We start from the raw sequence: 24,739 nt of genomic DNA on the forward strand, positions 1-24,739 counted from the left end.
TGCAAAAACAAGCTATATCAAAATCTTTTTTTGATGTCACTATTTGGGCAGTCTGTACACTTCCGACCTCTAGACAAGCTTTGGACCTATCGACAAGCTCCATAGTGTGGACATGACATCTCATGGCAATGGACTTAGGTCTGCATCAAAGATCATGTGGAATGGCACCTCTAAGAGTAGAGAGCTTATGTCTACCCAAGGGCCAATGGGCTCGGTCTGGTAAGCTCGAGACTTTGGTCTGCCCTCAAATTCACAGTACGGTATCCCCAGTTGGTACAAGGAGATAATGCCCGGAATGATTGTCAACTACAAGCTAAATGAAAGGGAGATTGTCCCCAATACATTTTATGGCATACCCGTATGCCCGGGGCTGTTTTCACATGAACGGTTTTTACTGTCCGCAACATCTCTATGTCTAGTTTACGAGTAGGTAGTGCCCTCCCGTGAACCGTGCCCATGAAATTGTATTTTGACCTTGCTCGTGGGATGTATATAGGTGGTAGGTGTGACTCTAAACTCTTTGTTTATTCATGCAAGAGTTATGGCTTATTTTTCTGTTTAAAGTGTGGACGGACGTGTTATAAGTGAGGTTGAGCATTCACACTTCATTAAAGTGTGCCCTGTGAGCAAACAGGTTATAAGTGAGACTGGGCCTATATTAACTTTCGGCCAGCCAAGCACTAATCAAACAAGCACCCTCTTCATTAATATGGTGTGGACAACATAGTGAGTATCCTCTCCATTTATGGGAGAGGTGTGGCCTCAAGTGAGGTGGCCCACGGCCACCACCTCTGCAAGTAAGGAGAAGTTTACACTCTCTCTCTCTCCCTCTTCATGGGAAATTGGTGCAGTTCTGTTGAGAAGAACACCATTTCCAGCCAAAAACAGGCCATACACAAGCTCAATTACATGCCATACTGCCGCTCCAACATGATAACCATACTGTTGTCAAGCCCCGCCATGTTCCTTTCAGCTGCTCATCCATGGATTTCTACCTGCTGAAAATGCTTTTGAGCATTTATGCCGCAGACACTTCAACCTAAAGCTAATTTGTGCTTGCAAATTACAAGAAACTCTCTCTTGTGTCTTGCTCTGTGTGCTTGCTTGGAAGGAACTCAAGCTCTCTCTCTCTCCCCTGCACTCTCTTTATGGTATCGGAGCTCCCGTTCGTGTGAGAGCTGAGGCGGCGAGCAAGAGCTAAGAAGAAGGCATACAAGGAAGCGGTACACCGTTAAGGGTATTTCCATCTATTTCCCTCTTTGATTTTGGAGCAACACCTTTGGTAGCTGTGAGAGCTACAAGCAGACAGGGAACTCACCGTCTCAGATTGAGACATCCTCCTGGGTGAAGGAAGAAAACGCATGAAGAGTGATGCCTCAAGGTGTACACAAGGTAACCTTTCACACCTGTTTTGGTTCTCTCTTAGTATTTGGTCATGCCATTCAGTCTCGTGAATGCTCAAGCTACTTTGAAACGAATGATGAATAGAATTTTCAGAAATCATAGGACTTTTATAGTTGTCTTTTGCAACATCTTGGTGTTTTTCAAGAGTGAGGAAGAACATAAGATACACTTGAAAGTGGGCTCTGAAGGGCTGAGGAAGCCTAAGCAGCTCATGGTGATTGGCAAAAAGGGTGAATTTTTCCTCTCAGAGACTCACTATCTTGAACATAGTGTCTAAAGATCATGGTTTATGCTCATACTACCTGAGGTTCATATATTACTTTGCAATGATTGCCTCACCATTGCATGAACTAACCAGGAAACGGGTTGCGTTTAGATTAACAAAAGCTGAAATTGATGCGTTCCATAAGCTCAAGGATGCCATTATGACTTGGCTCCTCTTGGTAATCCCCAATTTGCAGAAACCATTCATTGTGGAATGTGATACATGTGGCAATTGCATAGGAGCTATCCTAAATCAAGAAGGACATGCCATTACTCATGAAAGTAGAAGATTGAAGGATGTTGAGCTTACTCTCAATATTTATGAGAAAGAACTATTGGCTTTGATTCACACTTCTACACTAGTATGGAAGCATTACTTATCAGGAGCTGAATTTACACTCAAGGTCGATCACCAAAGTTTGCGGTACTTTCTTACACAAACCAAGATTTTCAAGAAACATATGAGGATGGTTAATTTCCTCTCTACACACTCTTGGCAAGAAGAATGTGGTTGTAGATGCTTTATCAAGAAAGCCATATGTAGCTACATTTTTTTTTTCCAGAAAGGAGACTTCTATTAAGTATGAAAAATTTTACAAAATGGAGATTTCACACCAAGCAAGGTGGAGATCTCAACCAATCAGGAGCCCTGTGCTGCCAACAGGGTCCCGAATGAGAGGATATGAAAAAGATACCAATGTCCCACTCTCTCATAAACTGGGCGCGCTCCCTCTCCGCAGCCCTCGAAGATCCCTGGATTCAAGCCTAGGTAGCCATAATGGTGTGAATAATATCACTCCAAATTCTGCAAAGACACTAAGAAACAAGAACGGGAGTACCCTCAATGGCCTTAGTGCATCTAGCCTTCCAGATATTCCAAGCTGAGATGCTAGCAATGATCTCCCAAGAGCTGTCTAACCTCTATGCCGGAGGGACAAAGTGTGAAAGTGGCAAATCCTCTGCCGAGCAACTCCTTGCCTAACCATAATGGCCAAGCTCTTGTCAGTCCCCTCGAACCTCAGCTGAGGCCCAGACTGTGTCAACCAAATGATAGAACCAAAAGAAATGATAGCATCCCTCTTAATCCTACCAAAGAGGGGTGCAATCGCAGACCAAACCCTATGTGCTTCCATGCATTCTAATAAACAATGGTAAACTAACTCCGAAACTCCTGCACATCTAGGGCATGCTAGGCAAGCACCAGTAACAAACCTCCACTGATTGATGGCCAGACCACCATGAAGGGAAACCCAGATAAAGGAGGAAATTTGTGGCTTCCTATAAGAATGCCACAATCTCCGCCAAAATACCCTCTGAATGTCAATCGAAATGTTGTAAGACTCCCAATGGGGTCTAAAAGTAAAGATCCAATGTGTCCCAAGATAAGATGTCTAGCATTCCGCACCGTATAATTCATAACATTTTCTCGTTTTGGGAGGCCATCGAATGGGCTAAAGCGAGCAATCAGCCCTTAGCCATTCTGCTCTTGGATTTTGAGAAGGCCTATGATAGAGTGGATTGGGACTTTCTTGAGGGTACCCTTAGTTATATGGGCTTCTCTCAAAGATAGATCAAGGGAGTATCATGCATGTATCGTGATGCCCACAATAGAGTTCTTGCTTGCGGTGATAGAGGAGAGCGGTTTCAGATTTCTCGCTCAGTACGATAGGGCTACCCATTAGCCCCTTTATTATATATCATAGTTGCAGAGGCCATGAGCATCTTTCTCCGCTCCACTGCTGGTATTTCAGAATTGAGGTTGCCTCTTCGTAGTCATGAGGAGTTGGTTGACTCTGAATTAGATGATGACACAGCCCTGTTTTAGGAGGCTTCACATATATGCTTATGTTCCTTCCGGGTAGCACTAGAGGAGTTCTGTATGGCAGCAGGGACACTCATTAATTGGCACAAATCTATTGGTTTTTGGGTTAGTGATTCACCGAGAGTTGATTGGGGTGCAGAGCTTGGTTTTACTTGGATCAGCAGAGGATGTACTGCTAGATATTTGGGATGCCAAGTTGGGATTGATATTTCTCCTGCACAGCAGTTTGCTCCGGTACTTATGAGTATCTGGAAGAAGCTCCTCCATTGGAGCTCCAAGAGATTAGATTTAGCCTCCAGAGCTTTGGTGGCTAATCCCGTCTTGCTTGCCTCAGCTTGGTTTATTGCCTCTTGTTGGTGCTTCTCTCGTGCGTGCATTGGCCAATTGCGGAGATTGATCCGAAATTTTCTCTAGTCGGGCTTGGATGGTACCTCAGACAGTCGTGCTAGGGTAGCTTGGCTCACTATTATTCAACCCAAAAGAGAGGGGAGCTTGAATATTATCGATCCGGATGTTCAATGCAGGGCGTTGCTTTGCAAACTTGTGGTCAGAGGTTTCCTACCAGGCACTGAGCCTTGGAAGGATTTTTTCTTGTCTCAGGTTTCGAGATGTACACCCAGGGTCGGGAGAGACTGGATGCCCAACACACGTTTTTTGTTCACAGAGGCTGATGTTAGGGCACCATCTTCCCCTCTTATTGCAGCCATTGTCAGAGCATGGAGAAGCATGAGATATTTTTTGCGACAAAGGCTTCCTAGGTCTTTGGACGAGGCTGACCGACAACGTATTATGTGGAACGAGTTCATTAGGGATGAGGCTGGTCGGCCACTTGGTGCATCTCGTTATATGCAATGGTCAGGATGGGAGAGATGCGCATACACAGTTCTTGCTTGGAAGACCTTTAAGAGTCTTCCGGAGGATCGGAGAGTTGCATCGCATCTTAGGGGCTCTCGCATTCGTATTGATCAGATTGATGCAGCTATTCCGCATGAGTGGCTTTCTGGGACCTTTCACGGAGACTATCATCCGAGTTGACTGGGAGTTTTTTCGAGGATAGGCATACCTCTGTAGGTCATTGCTCTGCCAGGCCAAGAGGATATAGATTTCCTCATGTATTCTATCATGCTTGGTGGGAGATTGAGGAGATGTGGTATGGAGGAGATCATACCAAACACTGAGCTTAGTCCAGTAAGGATTCTTGGTCGCTCGGGGAAGCACTGGTTCATTTGACATTGACCCTTCTCCTCAGATAGTGACCCATGGCTCTTGGTGTTTGTGGCTATATGGTGGCAGTCCTATCAGATATGTTCAGTGGGATCCACGAGAGTGGGAGTGGATTGATGTCTTCGATCCTTTGAAAAGCCTTGCTCTTTTCAGTTTCACTGTTCGGAATGCCAGGCTTCTCCTCACTTGACAGATGCATAGGATCCCTACTCTCAGGCCTCATTGGGAGAGCTATGATATTTCTCCAATGATACAGCGCAGATATTGGCATAGACTTTGGCACTCATACAGAAGGAGCCAGATCTCTCATTTCTTTTGGTTATTCTTACATGGTGGTCTCCCCACCAATTAGTGGAGATTAGTTTTCGGTGTAGCACCTTCATGTCCTAGATGTGCGGCAGATTCTGAGTCCGTACAACATTGTCAATGGGGGTGCAGCATTGCACAGCAGATTTGGGGTCGTGTAGCCCAAGTTATGGGCAAATTGAGTGGCCGAGCCATGCATGTGACTTGGGGGGCAGGTGCTTGGCTCTCCCAGTCCGGTCCGAAACTTTTTTATGAGGACAGTGGTACAGGTTCTGTTTTTTTCATTCGTAGAGGTATTGCCCAGCATGGTCTATTGCAGGATGTTCCTCACTCTAATTATACACCCCCTAGACAGAGGATTGACACCAGTTGGGAGATTATTGCCAGTATTACAGCATGGCAGATCTGGAGAGCTAGATGCACAGAGGCTATTGAGGGTGTCCAGATTTTTGGGTCTCAGCGCATTAGTACTATATGGGGTGATATCATCCACACTCTTATGGCTACTTAGGCTCGCATTCAAGGGCCCTCTCGTTCTGCGCAGGCGAAGCGTGTGATTTTTATGCGGGAATGGGACCATGGCATCTTCTTTTCCTCTAGTACCACAGGTCTTACATGGCATCATGATGCTCCTCAGTGGTTGAAATCACCTTACATATTGGGGTGATTCTACTCTCTTCCGGCTTATAGCTGTGATTGCTGTATGTTTTTTGCATACTTAATAGAAGCCTCTTTCTGAAAAAACAAAATGATCTTGGCAGCTACTAGCTACTAGCTCATCCTCATCTACATCTTCTGCCTCTCTAGCCTCACTCTTAGGGTAACTGCCAGTAGCTGAGTCCTCAAATGCCTCATCCTCTAGAGGTGCAGGGCCTAGGATTGTTCCTCCTTGAGCTCAGAAGACACAGAGAGACCCTCGTGGCAGACAAGAGACCGAGCCATGATGTACCTAGATAGAGGATCCTGACAGATTTCTTCGGCACCAGCACCAGCACCTGCACCAACAACCCAGCCCACACACCTCCTGATACCTCCTCCATTGGGCAATCAGGGCACCGGCCACGCTTCGAGGGAGTCACCACTGATGGAGCAGTCATCTTATGTCGTGCTCGTCGGCCACACCCACCAGAATCCCGACCACCGCATCCTCACCATCGCCAAATTAGAGCCAGTATTGCTCGGCATCGGAGGCGCCTACATCACTTCTACGACCTCTCCATTCTAGACAGCCCCATGCAGGAGATATTTGATCTGAGGAGAGGGCAGCACTTCAACTGATCAGCATACATGGATCTACTTGATTTTCCAGTATTTTCTACTCAGTATCATCTCGGAGTCTTACTTACAGTTCTTATAACTGTAAGACAATCAATTTATTGTACTTATTAGTTTCATTTAGTTTAGTTGTTCTCTTTGATAAGACACCAACTTCAGATGTACTCTCAGTTTTAGTCTCATAGGCCATTATGGCCTCTTAGAGGATATGCAGATTGTGCAGAGAGGAGGTGGAGAGTGAGGAGCATTATGTATGCAGATGCAGAGCATATCCAGCCATCAGAGAGAGATATCCCATTTTATTCAGAGAGCCACATTCCCTACGCCATATCTTTGAGGCAGCAGACCAGCGCATACTGGGGAGATACATTCTAGACATACAGCGCCACAAAGAGACATTATTACAGGCTCAGACAGCTCCAGAGGGGGGGCGACAGACACAGATTACTACATTTTTTCAGAGATCCATACCCCTCCCAGCCCCTACACGGCAGGGAATTACTCTCCAGAGAGCAGAGACACTTAGAGCCCGCAGGAGACAAAGGACACCTGGCTTTCGGACACCACGCCTATACCAGAGAGAGATGACAGAGATCAGAGCTCAGTTTCACAGAGAGGGTGCGGAGCGACTGGCTCGCTTCAAAGCACACCCACGCATGTTCTTCAGGGAGCTGTGGACACCCCCTTCACTGATGTATACCATTTTATACCCCCAGTATGGTACAGGATGGAGCTAGCTAGGTTGCATATCATGATTGTATACTCCATGCATATAGCTTTGCATTCTCCTAGTAGTAGAGCTCCATCCCCTGCACACCCAAATTCAGCTTTTTTTATTCAGTACTTTTTCATTTTGTTGGGATGACAGAGGATACCCCATACAGGTACTCCGATTTGTCTCATAGGCCGAGTTCGGTCTTTTGGAAGACGTTAATAAAATCTCTCTCTCTCTCTCTCTCTCTCTCTCTCTCTCTCTCTCTCTTCCACCGAAGATGCTATACTACAGAGATCACTTCATGAGTATCACTCATGATGGATTTATAGAGAGGCCTAGATACATGGAGGGCTTTTTACCACACAGCTCCCAAGTAGCTATTGGTCAGCTTAGAGTCTCATCACATCGATTGGAGATCAAGACTGGCAGAGCAGCACGGGTCCCCCGAGAGGAGAGGGTATGCAGATTGCGCAGAGAGGAGGTGGAGAGTGAGGAGCATTATGTATGCAGATGCAGAGCATATACAGCCATCAAAGAGAGATATCCCATTTTATTCAGAGAGCCACAATCCCTACACCAGAATCTTTGAGGCAGCAGACCAGCGCAGGGGAGATTCATTCTAGACATACAGCATCACAGAGAGACATCATTACAAGCTCAGACAGCTCCAAAGGGGGGACAACAGACACAAATTACTACATTTTTTTAGAGATCCACCCCACTCCCAGCCCCTACACAGCAGGGAATCACTCTCCAGAGAGCAGAGACACTCAGAGCCCGCAGGAGACAGAGGACACCTGGCTTTCGAACACCACGCCTATACTAGAGAGAGATGACAGGGATCAGAGCTCAGTTTCAGAGAGAGGGTGCGGAGCGACTAGCTCGCTTCAGAGCGGACCCAGGGTTGTTCTTCAGGGAGCTGTGGACACCCCCTTCATTGATGTATACCATTCTATACCCCCAATATGGTACAGGATGGAGCTAGCTAGGTTGCATATCATGATTGTATACTCCATGCATATAGCTTTGCATTCTCCTAGTAGTAGAGCTCCATCACCTCTCCCGCTCATTGTACTTATTGCACACCCAGATTCAGCTTTTTTAGTTCAGTACTTTTTCATTTTGTTGCGATGACAGAGGATACCCCACACAGGTACACTGATTTGTCTCATAGGCCGAGTTCGGTCTTTTGGAAGACGTTAATAAAATCTCTCTCTCTCTCTCTCTCTCTCTCTCTCTCTCTCTCTCTCTCTCTCTCTCTCTCTCTCTCTCTCTCTCTCTCTCTCTCTCTCTCTCTCTCTCTCTCTCTCTCTCTAGCACGGCATGGGAGACGTCCAGTCAGAGTACTCACCATGGAGGACATTGAATATATCCGCCATCGACTGATGAGAGACATCTTTGGATAGTGATGTGTATGATGCTTACCTTTGTTGCTGGAGTTTTCCTCCCAGATATTATCCATTAGGAGCTCCTAGTACCGTACTTTTCCTCATAGTTGTTTCAGTTTCAGTTAGTTGTTTAGTTGTTTTTAGCTTTTCTTACACAGACATTGTACCAATTGTTGTAACCTTTTTGGTCTCATAGGTCAATTTGGCCTTCTGAAGACGTTAATATATCATTTCATTTCTCTCTCCTTTGTTCGCGCTGCGCGCTGGTGGCCTCCCCCTCCTCTGTTCGCACTGTGGTCGACCTTGCTCTGCGCGCTGCGCAACACTGTGCCCTGCCACGCTGCACGTGCATATACACTGCGCGTTGTGGTCGACCTCCCTTTTCCCCGCCGTCCTTGCTCTGCGCACTGCCTGCGCGACACTATGCCCTACTAGGCTGCGCGTGCCCGTACACTGTGCGTTGTGGTCGACCGCACTTTTCCCCACCACCCTTGCTCGGGCCCCCAAGGCAGCAACTAGGGGGAAATAGCACAAAGAACCTACAGGAGCTGGAGCTGGAGGCATACATCAAGACAGTGAAGGACAACACCAAGAAATTACTGGGCGAACAAAAGAAGGTGCAGGGCAGGGTTCTGAACCAACATGAAAAACAGTTGGAAGGCCTCCGCAAGGAGATACAGGGAAAGAACAACAAGATTGAAGAATTGACAGCCCAAGTGAACCACCAGTACGGTCAAGGACCATACGGTGGAGGAACGAGAACTGAATATTCAGGAGATTTCAGGACTGGCTTGGAGCAGTTGAAAGCTGCGAATGATAAGCTGCGGGAAGAACGGCAGACCACTAAGAAAGATTGGGTGGAGGTGGTGAAGAAGCACAAACCCCCACAGAGCATCATACATGAGACTCTCGAGGAGGAGAAACGCACAAAGAATAGGGCCCTGCATGTGCGAGTACGGGGGCTACAGGCGGGGGCTTCCCCAAAGAAGGATGCCATGATGCTTTGCCAGATGCTAGGAGTGGACGGGATCAGATGCTAGGAGTGGACGGGATCGCCCCCCCCTTTGCAAATACATGGAGGGCAAGAAAGGATATGACACGAGAGCGACCCCTCATCATTAGATTCCCTGATGCCACCAGTAGACAGGCCTTCTTAGACAAGCGGGCTGCCCTCTAGGGCACACAGGTGTACATGGGAGATGATCTCACTCCAGCACACGTGGGAGGCGATGGTGACTGTTCATGAGGCCCACAGAGCAGGCAAGTGGCCTATCTACAGAGATCCCGCCGTCCCAAATAGGGACGCGGGGTCTATGAGACCAAACACCTGGGGTTGGCAGTATGGAACTGCAATGGCATGCTGTGGTCGAATCCAGGAGGCTTGAGCGAGATTCTCACAGGTAGGGATGTCATTTTTTATACAGATACTTATCAGAGCCCTAAGAGGGGCTTACCATACATAGCTGGGTATGAGTGGAAGTCAGCTTTTCGAGGCGAGACCCACACATCAGGAGGAGTACGTGGCTCTGGGGGGGGGGGGGGGGGTAGCTATCCTTTTTAGATCCCATCTCCGACAGATTCTCAGCATCGTCCGGAAGGACGAGCATACACGATATCTTTGGGTGCGGCTACAGCTTAGCAGTGACACAGTCATCCACATTGCTGGGTGTTATTTTGCACCACGCCACTCCCCTTATGCCGCACAGCATGGCCAGTCACCGTACTTACCATTATATGAGGATATCATGCAGTTCTTACAGTTGGGGGAAGTCCTCCTCCTCGGGGATTTAAACGCCAAAACGGTAAGTCAGCAGGTCCCACTACTCAATCTAGACGATCCTATCAGACTACAAAAGCTGGACATCACTGACACAGGGCTGCAGCGATCATCACAAGACCGTGAGGAGATCACAGTGTAGGGGAGATATTTCTTACAGTTGGACATGGTCTCGTTATCTATAACGGGATGTCTCGAAGGCCCTCCTCCGGCACCCTCACCTCCTTCCCTCACTCAGGAGGTACTAGCACTGTGGACTACCTTATGGGATCTCCGGCTTTGGCACACCTTATCCCCAACTTCTCCATTTCGCCACCCCCTTTTGAAGCTGACCATGCCTACCTCTCTTTCACTCTTACCTGCACACCACCCGTCCCTCCACCACCCCCGCCACCCCCCATCTCACATTACACTCATGTCTTCTTTGATCACGAGCTTGACCTTGTTTACTTCAACCACATCCATAGTTGTTTCTCGTACCGGTACGAATGGGTTCGTACCGTACGGTTCGTACAGTACGATACCGTACGATATTGTACGGTATCGGTATCGTACGGTACGAGTTTTTTTTCTCCCCAAAATTTTTTTTCCTTGAAAAAAAAAATTCAAATGCTAAAAAAAATATATAGAAACCTTGCTTTACGGAGATCCCAAATGCTCGCAATACTTCGCAACTTTCGTGTCCACTCAGTATTCCATATGGGGTTGTTGAGAGACCTAAAAAATCTGGCGAGGTAGACTGGTAGTGTACACTTGATTGGTAGGATGAGAGAATCTTGCTACATCACTTGGGGATCCCTAGTATAGGTAGGCTAGACAATTAGATTCTCAAGTTATGTACGAGGGAGAAGATTTGGACATGACCATTTTGATCTAGAGAGGAGTCCCTAAACTCATCACCCTAGATGCATTCCTCGTATTTGTGAAAGGACGGTCCCTTAGTCATAAACGCTACACTGGGAGACCTTTGGTATTGCATTACCCATAGTCAAAGGAAACATGGGCAAACCAAGCCTTGGACAACATTACCTTGAAGTGATAGAGAAAGGCAAGAAGATATGAGCTTACAAATACACACAAAAGGAGAAAACCAATACGAAAAAATAGTATATAAGAGAGAAATTAGGGCAAAGAAAACATAGGCAAGCGAAGCCCTTAGCAACATTACGTTGACTGAGCCTTGACTTGAGAGAGAGAGGCAAGAAGATATGAGCCTAAAAAATAAAAACAAACACACACATTAGAAAATCCATGGCAAAGGCAAGAGAAAGAAGAGGAAAGGGTAAGAGAAGGCAAGAGAAAGAAGGGAAAAAGGTTGGACAAAGAAGGGCATACATGCCCTCGGCCCTGCAAACACACTCAAACCCACAAAATAATTTATGCTCAGGTTCTTTTTTGGAGAATCAGGAGATCCAACCGGGAGAGACACATATCCATGTTCTGGTTCCTCAAGCACTGTAGACTCCTCCCCTCCCAACCTTCCCTCACATTCAAGCTTGAAGCTCCATAGGTTGTAAGTGTAAAAAATAAAAACCGTATTTTATCGTACGGTATCCGAAAATTTCATATCGTACCAAAAATTCCTCAAGCACTGTAGACTCCTCCCCTCCCAACCTTCCCTCACATTCAAGCTTGAAGCTCCATAGGTTGTAAGTGTAAAAAATAAAAACCGTATTTTATCGTATGGTATCCGAAAATTTCATATCGTACCAAAAAATCCCGTACGGTATCGTATCGTACGGAATCGTATTTTCGTACCGTGACAACCATGACCACATCTACCGCCAACTCCAAGATGTGGAACCTATTGTCCCCCTATCCACCCTCACAACACAACTCACCACCATACTCCACACATCCGCCACAGCTTCTTTCATCTACACGCGGCGGTCTACCGCCAAGCTACCTTGCGGTTCCATGCCCCAGAGCTGTTGGTATGATGACGAATGTCGGGCCACACGCTCCTATCTTAAGCATGAGGTACGGATTGGGCGAATCCCGAGGCGCCAAGGGCAACGGATTTCTCAACAGCTCACCCAATGCAAGAAACGGGAGTTCTATGCTCGGAAAGAGGATGAGTTATACCGACTTTTCTTAGGACCGAACTGCAAAGAGGCATGGAGGAAACTCCGAGAACATCACCCTCCCACACTATCACCTGCCCGGACACATGGCACTCCTATGTCCCCCATCAGCCACCCTACCCCCACCACCAGATCCCTGCCCCACCACCTCCACCTTCTTCACAAAGGGCATGGTCCTCAAGGCCATTCGTAGACTACGCAATGGGCAAGCCCAAGATCATGAGGGACTCACTACCAAGTACATCTCGCATGCCCATGATACCCTAGCGCCCCTACTAGCCTACATGTTCAATAGAGCCCTTTGTGAAGGATTTCCACCCTCTTGGTCTACCAACACCATCACCCCCATCCTCAAACCCGGAGATCCACTTGATCCTAATAACTACAGGACGATCATGATTGGCAACACATTGGCCAAACTCTATGGATCAGTGCTAGAGGCCGAGCTCAGTTCATTTGCAGAGAGCCAGGGATGCAGAGCCTCAGGACAGGCTGGCTTTCGGATGAGCTACTCTACCCTTGACCACATCTTCACCCTCTCTGCCATCATCGAGGAGGGTAGAGCACGACACCAAAGGATTTACTGCTGCTTTGTGGATTTCCGCAAAGCTTTTGATACTGTACCCCGAGCCTGCCTCTTACACCGTCTACAGGAGATCAGAGTCCCATCTGACATGGTTTGGAGCAGCATCGCCCTCTATGAGTCCATCACCGGACGAGTGAGAGCCCCAAGAGGTACATCATAGGAGATTTCTAGCACTATTGGGGTGAAAAAGGGCTGCCCTCTATCACCCACTCTTTTCGGCCTCTACATTGATGAGATCTTGAGCTTCATTGATGGATTAGGCGGGGCTAGTCCCACACTGGTAGGCATATCGATCACCATACTACTTTATGCAGATGACATCGTCCTCCTCTAAGACTTAGCCAAAGGGCTTCAGAGACAGTTGGATGCCTTACATGACTTTTGTACTCACCGGGACCTCTCTGTTAACCTTGGTAAGACCAAGGTAATGGTCTTCAATACCTCTCGCCCCGTCACATCCAGATTGAACTTCACATATAGAAAGGGATCCTTGTGGAGATTGTCTCATCCTATGTCTACCTTGGTGTCACTTTCAGTGGCCCACGCTTTACCATGCTTCCCGCAGCACATGCTAGAGTGACACGGGAATATGTAGCCTTGAGCTTACTTGAGCGGCACTGCTTCCAGGCACATTTCCAGGAGCCCAGGACGAAGGGCTGGCTTTTTGACACCCTCGTCACACCAGCCTTGATGCATGGAGCAGATTTTTGGGGGCCAGATTTATCTGATGAGGATTGGCAGCGAGTTGAGAGGCCCCAGGTCATGATGTTCTCCTGTATGATCCGCAGCAAACCATCAGTCCCACACCAGATTATCCAGGTAGAGTTTGCTGCAGCCCCAATGGCAGTGGAGGCACTCTTCCAGACAATCACATAACTCCATCGCATCAGCCACATGGATCCCCAGAGGTACCCGAGGCTTGCCTTGGAGTCCTCCAGACAGCTAGCACTTGAGGGGCACTCTGGAGTATGGTATGCACTAGTTTCCACTTGGTTCTCTGTATATGGGCTCCGCATGGACCGCCCCCCCCCTTCAGTACAGTTTGGACTCCCCTTTTCTCCGGCTATCTCACGAGGATACCAACCGGGTTATCCAATCGAATCTTCTTAGCCTCTACACACATTGCACATGGATCACACCCACGGAGCTCCCCACGAAGATGCACTTTTACAGAGACCACTTCCTCACACTCACTGAGGATGGATTCATCTAGTATCTAGGCTACTTGAGTGTTCACATGTCCCATGCCATGCGGATTGCGATTGGCCAGATACGGGTTTCTTCCCACCGCCTCGGAGTGGAGACAGATAGAGCTGAGCGCATCTTGAGAGCCGGGACGCTCATACGAACACCCAGAGAGGAGAGGATCTGCCGACTATGCCACACAGAGGTTGAGACGGACGAGCATTACATATGCCGTTGCCTAGCATACTATGAGATCCGCGGGAGGCTTCACTGTCTATTTCGTGAGGGATTCGGTCCACTCTCCAAGATCATTGACTTCCAAGACCAGCGTTGCCTCGGCCTCTTCTTGCTTGAGCTCCGCAGACACAGGGACACCTTCTTGAGACATAGGCCCCAGCCACCCCGCCCCCTCCCTTGGCAGCCAACCATCACCAGTTTCTTCCGGACCCAGGAGGTGGAGGACACCGACATAGTGGATCTTGTGGACCCTGCACAAGCTGCTCTGGGCCTACCTTGCCCAAGAGGAGTTACCTTGGACCGAGCCTCTGCACTCCAACGTGCCCGACAACCTTGACCCCCCCCCGGCCACGATCACCTCATCAGCTCCAGATCCAGGACATGCTCCACCCCCATCAAGCTACCTTTCCACGTGATATAGCTGAGGGAGACCTCTCGGCCATACTTGTCAGCCCCATGCTTGACATTTTGGAGAGTGGTATACCATCTACTCGGAGCTGATGGTGCTCCATGTTTCAATGTTCTTAGTATTCCATGATGAGTTTCCATGGACAGTTTTGTATCACCCCAGTGAGAGAGCTATATTTATGTTTTCTCTCTGTTTTATTTTCCATTCCATGATGAGATATGCCATGGACATTATTGTATCACTATCATTATTTTATCTCCTGGAGATCCGCAGGCTCAGAGAGTCCAAGAGCAGACGCCCGATTTGCACGGAGTCCACACACAGACAGATTACTGACTTCTTTAGAGGGACTACCCGGGAGGACACACAGCTGACAACCCACCAGCAGTGGGCACCCTGTGGGACTCTAGTTGAGAGAGCTATCCAGTTGGGCAGATCTAGATGCCCGAGGGTTCGCGGATCCTCACATCGGAGACGGTGCCTACACCGGAGGATTCAGAGCATCATTGTGAGGCATCGGGCTCGTCCGACCAAGCATGTCACTATGGCAGATATCCAGGCCATCTGGCAAAGACCCATGTTAGAGCTCCTAGGATGAGTACCACTCCAGCCATGTACTATTGTACTCACTGTCACTTTTGTACTCCCCCATATTCATGTATTCATGTATCCATGTACTCATGTACCCCATTTTGACTAGTAGCATTAGCTTCCCACTCTCCCTAGTTGCTGCTTCCGGATGCTCCCTAAAGATGTATTGTAGGGCTAGATATTTACCTTCAGTTCTTTCCTTTCCTTTCCAGACAGTGTATCAAATGTCACATGGTTGTAACTTTGGTCACATAGGTCACTTTGGCCGTTAATATAACATTTCATTTCTCTCTCTCTCTCTCTCTCTCTCTCTCTCTCTCTCTCTCTCTCGGGACATGGATTCCGCTGTTATTGTATGCTGATGATATTGTGCTGATCTCAGATTCTCCAGAGGGGATGCAACGTCATTTGGATGCATTGCACATGTTTGCAGAGGACAGTGGATTGTCTGTTAACCTTGGTAAAACCAAGGTGATGGTGTTTAACACCACAGCACAGTGGGTTAGGAGGTCAATGCCCACCTTTACATATGGTCACGAGACAGTGGAGTATACAGATGCATATACTTACCTTGGTGTGGTTTTTAGTGGCCCACTATTTTCCTTGAGGAGAGCAGCGGAGACCAGATTGACCAGAGCTTATGCAGCATTGGGGAGACTAGAGAGGATGTGTTCGCAGGTTCAGTTTCAAGAACCTCGAACAAAGCTCTGTCTCTTTGACACTTTGGTCACTTCAGCCATGCTGTATGGAGTGGAGATATGGGGACCCTCAGTGGATCACCACAGCCGAGCTGGTAGCACTGATGGATGGAGACGTATGGAGAGGTCCTTGGTTTCTATGATTTCCCGGATGATTATCCGTGCAGAGATGGCTGCCCCCCCATTGGTAGTAGAGGCACTCACTCGATCAGTCTCCTTTATACATAGCACTTGGGCTCTCCCTGGAGACAGATATGCTCGCTTAGCCCTGGAGTCTTCACGACAGTTGGCATCACAGGGAAACGGATCATGTTGGTATGCACAGATGACAGCTTGGTTCCAACTGCATGGCTTTAGTATGGACAGGCTACCTCCATTTCAGTACTCCCTGGATGCACCCTCTCTCTCTCTCACACGGGCAGAGATTACCAGACTTATCAGACAAGACTTGACTCAGCTGGACACTAGGAGGACATGGATACAGCCGACACACGAGCTTGGTACGAAGATGGCTTTCTATAGAGATCATCTTCTCCAGCTCACGGAGGATGGGTTTGTGATTAGACCCAGCTACATGGATACTCATCTTTCTCATGGGGTACGGTGTGCTATTGGTCAGATGCGCACATCCTCACACCAGCTAGAGATTGAGACTGGCAGATTCAGAGGAGTACCAGCTGAGGCCAGGATTTGTCAGCTGTGCCAGATGGAGCCAGAGACAGAGTTACATTACATATGTCACTGTCCGGTATATTATGAGATACGAGGCCGTTTTCACTGCCTGTTCAGAGAGGGCTTTGGACCACTTTCTAGAGTCATGAGATACCAGGATCAGAGATGCCTCGGATTGTACTTGCTAGAGCTGCGTAGACATAGAGAGGGTCTCCTGAGAGGGAGGGGATCAGAGAGGGAGAGACACCTACAGAGGCAGATTACAGACTTCTTTCGACCAGAGATTGAGCAATCAGGTCAGCACGCATTGCAGCTAGCCCCAGAGTACAGCCGCACCAGAGGTACACTGATTGATCGGGCTATAGAGCTGGGGCGGTCCAGGCGCCCCAAGATGAGAGGTCCATCTCGACACCGGCGGAGACTACAACAGAGGATCAGGACCATACTAGCACGGCATGGGAGACGTCCAGTCAGAGTACTCACCATGGAGGACATTGAGGATATCCGCCATCGACCGATGAGAGACATCTTTGGATAGTGATGTGTATGATGCTTACCTTTGTTGCTGGAGTTTTCCTCCCACATGTTATCCATTAGGAGCTCCTGGTACCGTACTTTTCCTCATAGTTGTTTCAGTTTCAGTTAGTTGTTTAATTGTTTTTAGCTTTCCTTACACAGACATTGTATCAGATCCCCCAATTGTTGTAACCTTTTTGGTCTCATACGTCATTTTGGCCTTTTGAAGACGTTAATATATCATTTCATTTCATTTCTCTCTCTCTCTCTTGTCGCCCCCCTTCCTGCAGTCGTTCCTGACCCACCCTTGCTCAGGCCCCCCAAGGCAGCAACATAATCCTATCTGCTACAACTTGCCTCCCCACTTGCAGCTAGCCATCAATAGGCGCCACCAGCTGAGGACCAAAATCAGTACTACAAGGGGGACCCCTTTAGTCCAACATGGACAGCTCGCCGGCAACAAGGACTAGAGGTGAGAAGGAGAGTAAATACAGCTCGATTTGGTCGAGCACACAAAAGATTGGCGATCCCCATATCAAAACATGCCTAACCATCATGAGAGAAGTATGCAAAATGCAGGATACAGACATTGAGCACCTACAAAAGAAGCATGGGGAGAACAAGGATAGTGATGACCTTAGGCACGCATGAGTTGCGTGCCTCCATGCAACAGGAGATCGATAGGTGGAAGGCATACATGGCAACTCAGCTAAGCAAGATGCAGGAGGAAATGGTCCAAATGTTGGACGCAAAAACGAGCCACCACACCTCACTAATCACGGAGCTCGAGGCCCAAGTCACCACCCTTAAAGTGGAAAACGAGACCTTGACAGCACGTACTCAATCCGAAGGAGGAGAAATTCAACTATCCCTCAATGATGAGCTGAATACACTTCGAGAGCAAATGAAGACCCTCCAGGAACAAGAGAAGCAGGCAAACAAGGCAACCACATGGGCCGAGCTGATTAAGAAGACAGAAACAAGTGGAAGAAGTGGGCAGCTGGATTGAGATTGCCAAGAAGCAACGGAACCCACCATCATCCCCAAACATCATCAATGACACACTCGAAGAGGAGAAAAGAAGGAAGATTAGGGAATTGAATGTGAGAGTGGTGGGATGGAAGGAAGGAGCCTCGCCGAAAGAGGACGCCATAGCACTTTGCAGAAAGCTGGAAATCGCCGATACCCCCTTCGTCGAGGCATGGAGGGTGGGCAAAGACACCACCAAGGAACGCGCACTCATCCTCAAGTTTGCGGGGTTGGAGGTGAGGCAAGCATTCCTTAGCAAAAGGCAAGCACTAAAAGGAGAAAAGACTTACCTCGAAGACAATCTCACACTAGCACAAGTGGCACACAGGAGGGAGTGCATGCCACGCATCTTGGATGCACGGAAGGCACGGAAATGGGCAGTGTACAAAGATGGGAGGGTGATCATCACCGAGTGACGTGCCCAATGACGGTGCAAGACCTATGAGACCAAGCTAGAGATTGCAGTTTGGAACTGGAATGGCGCCTTGAGGACAGATGCAGATATCTTCGAGAAGACATTTAGAGGGAGAGACTAGGTCTTATACACAGAGACTCATCAGTGCCAGGGAAGTAAGATTCCAAAGGTGAGAGGATACAGATGAGAGTCTGTTCACCGCCCACACCCGCCCACACCCACACACAGTAGGGGGTACCCGGGGGTCGGGAGGGGTGGCTTTACTATACAGGGAGGAGCTTCAACATGTGATACAGGTGGTCGGACGGGATGAGGCCGCACGGTTTTTGTGGGTGAGGATCCAAACAGAGAGGGCCCGAGACATCTACCTTGCAGTGTGCTACTTTGCACCCTCCAGTTCTAAATATGCCACCCAAGGAGAGTCCCCTTACCTGCCCCTTTATGATGACATTATGATGTTTTCCAATCTAGGGGACATCCTCCTATCTGGAGACTTCAAATCCTGCACCACAGGTGCACAGGTACCCTTCTTTGAGACAGATGATCCCATGTACCAAGAGATTGACACGGTGGGTACGGATCTGGAGCGGACATCATAGGATACAGTAGCCCGCACAGACTATGGAGAGTATCTCTTAGCCCTCGGCGGGGCTCATAGGCTAGCCATTTATAATGGCCTAGCTAGATGGCCTAGATCCAACTCCTTCACCTCCTACCCCTTCGGACATGGAGCCAGTGCAGTGGACTATCTAATGGGATCCCTCTCTCTGATCCCATTCATTCCGGAGTTTACCATCTCTCCTTGCCCCATCGGTGTTGCACCGACCATGCATACCTGGCCTTCTCCCTCGCATGCCGATACACCATCCAACCACCGTCCGAGATACCACTTCACCAGAGAGACCTCTTCCATCTATTATGATCGTGTCTACCGTATCCTCTCCAACCTCGACCCCCACATCCCACTTGATGAGCTTACCACACACCTCTCAGTCACCCTCCATACGTCCGCTCTGCAGCCGCCTTCCCGCACTCCAGAGACACCCCTACATCATTAGGAGGGACTGGTCCACATGGAGAAAGAAGAAAGCCTACCTAGCCAAGCTTGATCAAAAGCTATACCAGCTATTTCTTGAAAGGGACTATAAGGAGGTCTGGAGGATCTTCCAGGATCATTGCCTTCCGACTCCGATTACTTCACCCAACACCTGGCACCTTTGCCACCTCTCTACCATGCCCCCGAGCAGCCACCTCTCCCCCATCCACCCGAACCTCGTCACCCACACTCTTCCTTCTTTCACCTCAGCATGGTGAGAGATGCTATTGACAGGATGCAAACTGGGAGAGCACAAGATCATGATGGAATCCTGACCGAGCATTTGTCCCATGCAGTGTTGCCATGCGTTTCCGAAACAGCAGGTATGAAACGGGTTTCATACGTTTTGAAACGTTTCATAAAAGGTAAGAAACCGGTACAAAAAGATTTCATACAAAATAGAAAAACCGTGTATATTTTTAACTTGAAATATACAAAAGAAAAAACTCTTTACATTAACTTATAAGAGACCACATTGAATACATTTCAATAAAAACAAAATACATGTAAGATATGATGATATCACAAATCACGTGGGTGATGACTAAACAGAAATCAAAAGGATCACCACGTGGGTGATGAGTCATGACTCAAAATCCAAGATCAAAATAACATGTCCAAATAAAATGATGCTGGCAGCTACTAGCTACTAGCTGCTATCTGCATCCTCACCCCCATCCTCATCTGCATCTTCTGCCTCTACAACCTCACTCTCAGGGTCACTGCGAGTAGTCGAGTCCTCAAATGCCTCATCCTCTAGAGGTGCAGGTGCACCACTAGTACTAGCCTCTCGAGAAGATCGTGTCGTGCGAGCCGGAGCCATGATCTCCTCATGGAGCATAGAATAGACGTCTCTCTCCTTCTGAGGAATGTCAAAAAACTCCTTGCACTTCATGATATCAATCTTATTTGGATTCACTTGGCGAGGCTCAACGGGATGACCCTTTTGCTCTAGCAATCGGAGATTGCAATGACAAAAAACAAGCCTCTCCAATTGTGCTGTGGAGAGTCTGTTTCTCTTTTTCGTGTGAAAAAGAGCCCATGTACACCAATTCCTCTCACAAGGCCCTGAACTGCAACCTTGGGAGAGAACTCTCAATGCAATCCGTCTCTACATTATACAAATAAGAATGTTAAGTTAGAGTCAAAAAGAGTAGCATTTGAATGTAGATTTTAAAAGAACAGGAGACAAAGATATAAGATTCAAGCACCTTACCAAGTTGGGTGTCCCAATACCGTATTTCTCCCACCAAGACACTGGCTCCAACTGTCTCTCCCTAAGCAATGTAGTAGCTCGCCCAAACATATGGCTACCATTGAAGTAAATGAGAAGCTCAACCTCGAGCTTTCTCATAAGCTGTATATCACCTCCTAGTCCCACCAACTCAGTAATGTACTCGGTCCATCCTAACTCTAGCTCCTCATTGAGGTATTGCTCCTAGGGGATGAAAAATGTAAGCAATAGCATGGATTGGCCTATGAAACCTGTAACGGGAGGCGGACGCGTGTATTGGAATCGTATAAATGTGAACAAGATTATGAGCACTTAACACTTGAGCGTTACAACCACAAAGCTGATAAATGGCAGTACACCACATAAAGGGGCCGATGATAGGCTGACCCCCCTCCCTTTAGGTTATATTACCAAAAGAGTCTGCAAAGTACAAGATTACGGGTGCCTGGGGATTCACCACCAGCCTGCACTTGATTCTTCCAAATACATTATGAATGAATACATTTCAAACAAGAGAATCTGTAGGTACATCCGCCCTACACAGGTACATCCGCCCTGCACAAGCCTCTTCACAGGTACATCCGCCCTGCACAAGAGTATCACAATCCTCACAGGTACTCCGCCCTGCACAAGATGTAAATGGATCTTTAGGCCCTGTTTCCACGCGAGAAACTGATCCAGAAACCTGTGTGCTCCGCGAGCAAGTGTCCCCAATGCTTGCCCTAAGCACCTGCTATACCAAGAATCCTTGAGACACATCCATGCTCACATATTCCATTGCTGTCCGGCCTGTTTTGTGCAATAACCAGTCCAAAACAGCAACTTTCTGTCGCGAGAAGTCCACCTGTAAAGGGTCCTACAGCCCTGTGGAGGTCCCTAGAGCTGTCCTGTACTGTCCAAGTTGACTTTGGACACCTGTAACCAGCCCAAAACTCGCAATAACCAGAAATTACAGGTCTGAAATTTACCAACCAGCCCTTTAGAAGAGTGTGGGGATCGTTGTCCAAGCTTGTGTGAGTCCGGGAAGCAAGCAACCAGCCCTGTAGCAACTCCCAAAGCTCCAACCAGCTCTCCAATATGTTGAATCATCAGTAAAACAGCCCAAAAGGGCCTCTTGAGGGAGGCGCCTTTTTCAGGTGCCACCTCAGGGGCCTGGTGGGTACACATGCTGGCTGACATGTGTCCCCATAAGGTGTCCAGCCCATAGTGCTCTATTTGTCCTGTTTCTATAAGTTCAGGTCTAACCAAATGGGAAATGGCCATAAGCTGTCCGGACTTCATTAATTTTGGTCCAACCAACTGCGAACGCATTATAAGTTGTCCGGCCACTTATTAATGAGTGTGGACTTGCAAACCAATAAACCTTAGTAGTAAATGAAGTAAGCTGTAAATTGAGTGTGGACGCACTTACCACCTGCAAAACCCATAAGCCCACAGTTTTAGGCCCAAACAGGAGTGCACACACGTGTCCACAAGGTGCCCGGGCGTCCCTGGTCCCTCGGACTTCACAAGCCAAAATAACAAGCATTGTCCAGGCAGCAAGACAATGTCACACAAAGTAAAATAAAGTTATAGCATGCATCATTTATGCATTGTGCACATGTAAACTTAGAGAACCACCTATCATCATTCTTGTACTTGAAAATATTCTGCCTGCCATCATAACACACCATGTGTGCATGGCCGGAATCCACACGGGCACGGCCCGAAAGTCCACAAATGTCTTGCCATGTCCTTGGACTCATATGCATCCACTGGAGCATCAAGCTGAACCGCCACATCAAGGTCAACTTGATATCGTACTTCAGCAAACAATGACTCTCTTGCAGCCAGGACAGGCGGCGAGACATCCTCTCGAGAGGCAAGCAAATCTTCATAAAACCTGATGCAATGCTGAATAACCTCAGAAGGTTGAGTAACAAGGTTGCCTTGGACATCCATCAGCCTAACAATATTCTCACGCATATGTTTTTGATGCAACTTATCATAGAAGCGATGAGATTGACAGTTAGCATCCCGCAAAGCATCAAGACGTGCAAGTAGTTTAAAGCGAACATATTGTGCTTCCTGCACCCTAGATAGCTCCTTTTTCAGCCATTCTATGGCATCCACAACTTCAGCATCCATAGAGTAAGTAAACATGAACGCCTGCAAGCCCTATAAAAGCGACTCAAGAAGAGCCACATGCTGTTTTTGTATAGAGGCATTAGCAAGACCATAATGCCGCGCCAATTTCCGAGTGTTGGTAAGGAACACTAGCCAAGCATGATAATCAGCCATGGACACTCTTGTGGAGAAATGTCGTATCAACTGACGCATATAAACATCAAAAACTTCATGCTCCAAAAAAGTGTGATTTAAGCGCAAAGGCAAGCGTCCCAACAAGCCTTTATATGCATCCACAGGATGATAGACCATTTCAAACACAAGCGGCCAATGATCCGACAAAATTTGTTGCTGATCAACCATCATAGTAAGAACCTCTGGCAAGAAGAGATCTTGATGTAAAATATACATCCTATCCAATCTAGCATAAGTGCCCCGAAACCGTTGTGAGGCATAAGTGTAACCCCTTTCATCTGGATGCAACAAAGACCACATGTCTTGTTTTAGCGACCTTGCTGCAAAAGCTTCCCACGCCATTCTCTCCGGGCCATCCATTACAGAATGAGGCGACGTGGCTTGCTCCTCGGAGACACACATATTAAAGCCTCCCATCACAAAGCCAGGATGAGAGATTGAAAGAGCACACAAGTCATTCCATAGCAAACGGCGTGCACGAGCATTATTTGGAGCATACACCCCTAATAACCATAAAGGCGTATCATCCCAAACAATCTGTATCACTAGAAATCTTCCATGAACATCTTGAATCACAAGAGAAGGCTGAAACTGCGAACGAACTGCAAAAATAACACCTGACTGCGAAGCAGGATGTCCGCTGTAGAAAACATGAAACCCCTTATATACATAGGCTTTGCCAGCCAACTTATGCTGCTTATGTTCAACTGCACACAAAACATCCCAACCATGATAAAAAGTTGTACGCCAAAGCCTGAACTGCTTTTGGCGCGAAGAAATACCCTTTACATTCCATTGTACAATTTTCATAAGCCTTCCCAGAAAAGGAATCAACAAGGCCGTGTACTAGGCCCAGGACAATCTGCCAAATCACGAACCTTTTGAAGCATTGCATTTTTAGACATGGTATTTGTGATCTCAGACTGCCCTTGGAGTTCCCGAGCACGTGCCAAAGAGTAATGACCATCCTATGGCGAGATGACCTCACCCTTCGAACCAAACATAAGAGGCAATTGTTGTTGTGCTTCTTTTGTTAGGCGACTTCTAATAGGATAGCGTTCTACTCTATCCACCCCATGAGCCCCTGAACCTTGAGAAAGTTGGCCTCCCGGCCTCTCAATCCTGGTCTGTTGCTGGGCACCTGAACCCAAAGGGCGACGAGCATATGTATGTAAGGGCCCCTGATGAGTACGCAAAGGCCCCCGCCAAACAGCATCTGAGAAATCCCCCCGCGGGGCAACAAATCATGTCTTTTTACAACGTACTTCCACCCATGGCTGCTCAACCTCATTCTGAACATCCACATGTACATCCATGTGCTGGGCATCATGTAAAGGAGCATCATGCTCATCTTCCACAGGCAACTGCCCATCAACGATATCCTTGGTAGCAACAACTTGTTCTTTCTTAGGACATTCGGAGACAAAGTGGCCCATCTTACCACATTTGAAACAGTGGCCAGCAAATGTATCCCACCTCAATTCATACATTAAAGGTTGCAGCCCAGCCAT

General features: G+C 47.8%; 1 protein-coding gene across 5 annotated transcripts in view; it reads right to left on the bottom strand.

The window, feature by feature from the left end:
* Window positions 1-24,739, bottom strand: part of LOC147621097 (transcription initiation factor TFIID subunit 1-like) — a 249,499-nt gene that overhangs the window by 105,559 nt on the left and 119,201 nt on the right. The window lies entirely within an intron of this gene.

The sequence above is a fragment of the Cibotium barometz genome, chromosome 30 (assembly GCF_041138505.1).
Source record: "Cibotium barometz isolate CiBa-2024 chromosome 30, ASM4113850v1, whole genome shotgun sequence".
In the NCBI taxonomy this organism is placed as follows: Eukaryota; Viridiplantae; Streptophyta; class Polypodiopsida; order Cyatheales; family Cibotiaceae; genus Cibotium; species Cibotium barometz.